Genomic DNA, 6,456 nt, shown 5'->3' on the forward strand with positions numbered 1-6,456 from the left:
CAAAAAAGTCACCATAATAAATACCCCATCCTTCGTGTTCCATATAGCCAGCCTGTTTAGAAGCTATTTTACTAACCCTAAACGAAACCAAACCGAACCTAACTAACTCCTGTTGGCTTTGCTATGATATCAAACCCCCTTTTTATGAAGGCATTGCTTTGGACACCCCCTTCAGTTACTCCTCGGCCAGCGCCCCCCACCAGTGCAGATGGGACACTCCCCGCAGAGGAATCACCCTGAGTCAAATCACAGGACAGGGCAGATGTTTTGGGAATGCAACCTTAGCGAAGCAGAAAGGCAACTTCTGCACTAAAGTTGTCAAACCTAACAGAAAAACTAGCAAGTGGGTGATCCCATCTGCGTCTGGGATGTGGGTTTGCCAAAGGTCCGGAGTGAGTCCTTGTGTGTTCCTTGACAAATTCAATGATTCTACTGATTTCTGTGTCCAAGTTCTGATTGTCCCCAGGGTCTTGTACCACTCAGGCGAAGAAATATACCATCTTCTCGAAGAACCTAACAGACTCCACAAAAGGGAAATCATCACAGGTATAACTATCGCAATGCTGCTCGGCCTGGGAGCAGCTGGCCCCGCCACGGGCGTCTCAGCCATCGCAACCCAGCAACACGGACTCTCCCAGCTGCAAATGACCATCGACGAGGACCTGCAGAGGATCGAGAAATCCATCTCCTACCTAGAGAAATCAGTCTCTTCGCTTTCAGAAGTAGTTTTACAAAATAGGCGGGGACTGGACCTTTTGTTTATGCAGCAGGGGGGATTGTGTGCAGCGTTGAAGGAGGAATGCTGCTTTTATGCAGATCATACAGGAGTCGTTAAAGACTCCATGGCAGAACTCCGAGACAGACTGGCTCAGAGAAAGAGAGACAGGGAGACCCAGCAGAGCTGGTTTGAATCCTGGTTCAATCAATCACCTTGGCTCACCACTTTAATTTCCGCCCTGGTAGGTCCACTGGCAATACTGCTTTTGGCTATTACCATAGGACCATGCCTGCTGAACAAACTAGTCTCGTTTGTTCAAGCCCGTCTGGAAAGGGCAAACATTCTGTTCGTAGGCCACCAACAAATGCTATAAACCAAAAAACTGCAAACACAGTCAGTAGCTAAAGCCTTCAGCACCTGCCTTAAAAAAATCTACCCTAATCTACTAAACCACCCTTTCCTTAACAAGTTGCAAGTCTGTACCTCACTCCAATGCCTCTATCTACAACTACCTCATTTTGTATGTGATAAGGAGGGGGGGAGATGTGGTAGATAGGGACAGGCGGAGCGGAAGATTACCGGGATGTCACGGAAAGATAGACCCCTTCCCCCCTCTCTCTTCCCTGCTTATCTGTCAACCCCAGGAGTCAGAGAAGAATGTAGCCACACCTGTTCTGGTAAAATTCCACTACCCACTATCCTCCGAGACCCCCAACCCCCCTCTGACGTAGCAAAGACTCCTAAACCTATTTAAACCCACGAAATAAGATAATAAACGCTTTTCAACCGTCTGCCATATTGGTATCTGCGTGTGTTGATTAGCCCGAGTGGCTTGGACGAGACCAGGCCGCCGTGCTGCCTTACCTGAACCAGGTCCCTGGTTGTCTTTCATAAAGGCAACAATGTATTAAAATTAAAGCTGGAAAAAACCCCAAAAACCTACACCTCAGCAGCCTTTCACAAAGATTTCTCCTAAATTTACACTCTTGGACAAGGCAGATTTTTTACTTTTAGCTGATATGTTGTGCTCATGGCTGGCTGAAGCTCACAGCACAGGGAAGACTTATCTTCCCACAACCGACATGAAGAAATACACACTATACGTAAGGAGCAGAAGAAGCAGTTCCTGGCTCCTCTAAAATATGAGTTGTTGGCCAGGAGGTTTAGGCACCTTTTCTAAGTATGGATTTCAACACCTCTTAGCATTATGAATTGTCCTTGTGTTTTTCTAAAACAAATACAGCATTGCTAAGGTAAGTACCAAAGTGCAATGTTGATTGCATTGGATAACACTGTCCTGTGAAATGCCTTCTTTCATCTTGAATTAAAATGTTGGTTTATACAAAAACTGCCTTTTTTCTTCCTAAAGATGGAAGCCTGCAAACAGTCTGTAAGATGTGAATGAATGAGCACATCTTCGGTGCACATGAGTATCTTGTTGAACTCAGGGGAAGGTGGGAGTCCCTTGATTGGGCTGAAGACAGGGACAAAACACTCAGTTTACACCCTTGTAGTAAATCTTATCAGACCAAGAGAGCAGAACCATCTGGTTAGAAGCAAAATACCACTTTGTCCTGCACTGCTAGGGAGGTGGAAGAGAGAATCTCTTTCTTTGCTGCCTCTTCCTCAGTGGGTCACAAGGATAACAGGCAGCTGAGATGCCAAAATGCTGGGGAAGGCTGTCTACAGCCTATTTTTAATCCTGCCACCCTCTGCAAGCTTCAATTCCAGCGTCTTCCTAACACTCCACCAGCTCCTAAAACCCTGCTCGTCTTCCTGCTGCTGGCTGGATCCGATTTCTTATTCCCACCCCCTCCCTGTGGCACCTGCCAGAGCTGGGCATGGAGCAGGCATGGAGAGGAGTGAGTGAGTGCTGCTGGGGCAGAGGAACACAGCCCTACAGCACAGCATCACTGGCAGGGACAATGGCAGCATCTTCTGCATGAGAAACATCCCTGGGCTTCCTCCTTGGACTTTCACAGGTGGGGTTATCCACACAACCGAAAGGGTCTGCAGAGAGGAAAGGGGAAGTCATTATAGTCCCAAAGAATGTTGTGTAAGTCTCCCCATATCTGTCTTTTGCTCTCTGGCTTTGTCTTCCACGTCTCTTGTGTCCCCCGTGTGGGATTATGTGACATCTCTGCCCTGCTTCACCCACTCTTTTTTTCCTTTATAGTTTATCAAAGCAGAAGAAAGCCTGGAATATTTCCCTCCTGCTTCCTGAAAGTGTTGTTTTCAAAACTTCACCACAGCACTCTCTGAGATTAAATATGGATTGAGACAAGATCAGAGACTGGGTGTTTATGTTTTACCATCAGGATGCTAAATCTTGCCAAATGAAAATGCCTGTCTCTTTTTAAAATGAAAATCTTTCCCTCTTGCCTAACCTTTAAGTCTTCCAAGATGTGTTACAAAGAAAGGTCAAAAATCAGCAATAATTCTTAAACTACAGCGTCAGATCCTTCCAGTGAAGCTTTTAAGATATTTACATCGTTAGAGCAAGGTGCTGAATTAGCCAATCAATGCCCTAAATACCCCAGTGACTAAGCTAAAGTCTAGTCCCATTCAGAAAGGAATAAAGCTAACAAAGCAATTAAGCGTCCTCCTCTGGACTGGGAATAGATACAGAAACTGGGATTAAAATCTCATGAACCTTGACTTCTGATTCCTCTTCAGGCCACTTTCCTACTCAAGGGAGCCAATTCATTCTTCCAATGTCAGTGCATTTTCTTTATTACTTATGATGAGCCAATCTTTGGGAGCTTACTGGCATTCTTCAATATAAGATTTTAGCTGTACAAGCAGGCATAGGATGGAAGCATTTTTCCTCTACTCCACACATGGTTGAGAATGTGAAGCAGGAGTAAGAGTCTTAAATGCTTTTGCCAAAGTAGATGTTTTCCCCTTAGAAGCCATCATGGTTACACACTGCCACATCTGGAATTATTTGCATCTGGAAATGGAGAGGTGGAGAGGAGAAGGAAGGCAAGCAAGCTGTATCTGCTGATACCACCTGGCTTCCTCAGAGCTGGGGCACTGAACCATTTTCCTTCCTGACCAGGCATTCAGACACTTGAATCCCTACAGCCTGGAAATCCTAAACCTGGAATGCCAGCTGCTGGGGTGATGTTGGCCAAATAAATCATCAGTCCAAAAAGGTCTCGGGTTGTGAGTACAAGCAGCAAACACAAACCAGTAGCTCCACAAGCAGATATAAACTGAACACCCATGCTGTTATGCCAGTATAACATAAGCATAAATTATAGTAAGCATTTTTAATAGCTTCCCAATGGAAAACACCCAAACTGCAATGAAATCTGGGATTATTCTAAATCATTAATTAATACAGGCTCTTTGAGGACACGGGGGAGGTGAAGAAGATGTCCTGTCCTGTTTTCAATGAGTCTGTTTGTTTGGCCCCTTGCAATCACCTGGCTGAACTGCACAGCCCCTGCTGCACCTGAAGCCAGCAAGTACCAGGGGCTGGGCACAGGGAGGGGTGGGAGCTGAGCATTGCTCTTCTGGAGCAGCTGGGAGGCAGAGGGTGAAGGCAGTGGGGCTGTCAGGGGGTGTCACACAGATCTCACTCACTTGGGGCGGTGTCAGCCAGCTGGGGCACCCACATGGTACTGGGATAGAAAAAGAGTCCCTGGGAGCCTCTGCTTGCTTTGGCTGCCAGCACAATCACAGGGTATTTTTAGATTACAGCAGTAAATACAGAAAGACACTTGTTTCCAGCAGTTTGACCCATTGAACACGAAGGGGATGTGTTACCTGCAGAGCAACACAATTAAATGAAGGGGCAAAGGAGGGGGTTTTGCCTTTTCTCTCCTGTCCTCTCTGGTCCATTGTCATGCAGGATAAAGTCCCCTCTCTGGCGTCTGCTGCTACCTTGGCAGCCACGGCCTCCCCAAGAGCATCACCTGCTGGTTCCTGGCCTCACAGAATACAGTATACACATACAAACTTGTATGAGAGGAATAGTTTGGGGGTTTTTGTTTTAGAGCAAAACCTCACACCCTGGAAAGGGATACCCTGGTTTCCTATTGTTTGAGTCACTCATCCAGGGTGGAGAAAGGCATGAGGCCTGTCCTGAACAGTCACCTCTGTGTTATCTGAGTGCAGAAGTATTATGGAATACCTTAAGCTGCAGGAGAGAAGTATTTCCTCTCCTGTTTTTACAATAAAGCCTATCCTGGGCACTCCTGCAAGAGCTTTAGTCACACAGAGCTTGGCACATTTCATGTGGAGGACCAGCTGTGATGACACCTTCCCAGGAACATCAGAAGTGGGAGCCTGGTTGGAGCCACAGGGAGGTGGGACACCAATGACCACAGTGGAAGTGCAATAACTTGAGCATGCAGACAGTTTAGTGGGCTTCCCAGTGACTGCCAGGTACCTGAGACTTCCCAGAAGCATCCCTGCTGCAAGGAAATCACATCTGATATGCTGGTACAGGTGGGGAACAGCAGAAACTAAATTACTGCAATCAGGGGCCACATGTGGAGATGATGATGGTGAGTCTATGATGATGATGATGATGATTCCCTATCCTACAAAAGCCTGGGAGCCAGGGAAGGGAGGGGGAGTGTTTCTTCCTCTTCCTGAAAGCCTGGAGCTCATTTAAGACATTCTCCTGTAGTGCTGGGAGTAAATAAGGCAGTGTTATGGTGCTTCCTTTCCTGCTCCCAGAGAGGAAAACCAGGGCCACGTCATGACTCAGGAGCTGGAGCAAAGCTGCAGGAAGCACACAGCTGGAGGCAAGCACGGGCAAAGATGGGAACAAAACTGGAGGTGTCTGTGGGAGCAGGGCTGTTGGATCATCACAGGGAGATGTAATTAACAGTGTGTGCTTTGTGGGGATGAGCTGTACTGTGTATTGTGTCAGGGGAGTGCTCTGTGTGGGGACACGTCTGCTGCGTGTCTTTGAATCTTCTTAAGTAAAATGATGATTAGCTGTCATTAAACAGTGCTGGCAGGTATGTGAGGCAGATGTTGTGGATGTGCTGAAAATTCATGAGATGTGCAGGCTCTTGCTCGTGTGAGTCAGAAAAAGCTGTTCAAGGATGGTTATAAGGACTGCACTCCTTGCCTCGGTATAAAAGTGGATATGGTATCTATTGCTCAAGACATCCTTGGCTCCCCAGTGCCATGAACTTGTTTTTATACTCTAGTTAGAGCTGTAAAGAGTCATTTCAGGAGTGGAGGCCTCTCATCCTTGGCATCAATCCAGTGCCAGCTGTAGTCTTTTGGGGTATGATGAGGGAAACCACTAACCCTTGCTTAAGGAAGTAGTAAAGCACTATGTGCTGATGCTCAGCACCATTCCCTCCTCTGCTTAGCTGGGTAGAGCTGGGCTGTGGAAAGGACACTATTAACAAGGTGATAAAATGGAGTTGCAAAACATTAAAGCCCAGGATGATGAAGTTTCCTAAAGCAGACAATTGTGTCATTGCCTGAGGAAACATGTGCAAAGTCAAAAGCCCTGGAAGCATTCTGGCCAGTGTGAATCCTCACCAGTGTCCCCAGTCTCCACCTGGCTGGATCTCCCTGGGCTTGGGCTGCTAGTGCAGGTGTGTCACCCTGAGATCAGAGTGCTTTCTTTCCAAGCTTATTGCAGCTTTCTGAACAGAAAAGGCTGATTCAGGAAAATATTTGAGGTACCTCTGTGTCATCCTCTGTGGTTGTTGCAGAGGAAAAGTAGAGTTATGGAGGCTGCAGGGTGGTCTCTTGAGGAA

At 46.9% G+C, this 6,456-nt stretch overlaps 2 long non-coding RNA genes across 5 annotated transcripts in view; one reads left to right on the forward strand and one right to left on the reverse strand.

Annotated features, from left to right (window-relative positions):
• STUM (stum, mechanosensory transduction mediator homolog) overlaps positions 1 to 6,456 on the reverse strand; it is a 52,125-nt gene that overhangs the window by 19,290 nt on the left and 26,379 nt on the right. The gene's annotated exons all lie outside the window — the stretch shown is intronic.
• Positions 1,627 to 3,876, forward strand: LOC140683793 (uncharacterized). The gene is made up of 2 exons (XR_012055280.1): positions 1,627 to 2,774; positions 2,895 to 3,876. It is a non-coding gene; the product is annotated as an uncharacterized lncRNA (long non-coding RNA).

The sequence above is a fragment of the Taeniopygia guttata genome, chromosome 3 (assembly GCF_048771995.1).
Source record: "Taeniopygia guttata chromosome 3, bTaeGut7.mat, whole genome shotgun sequence".
Taxonomy (NCBI): Eukaryota; Metazoa; Chordata; class Aves; order Passeriformes; family Estrildidae; genus Taeniopygia; species Taeniopygia guttata.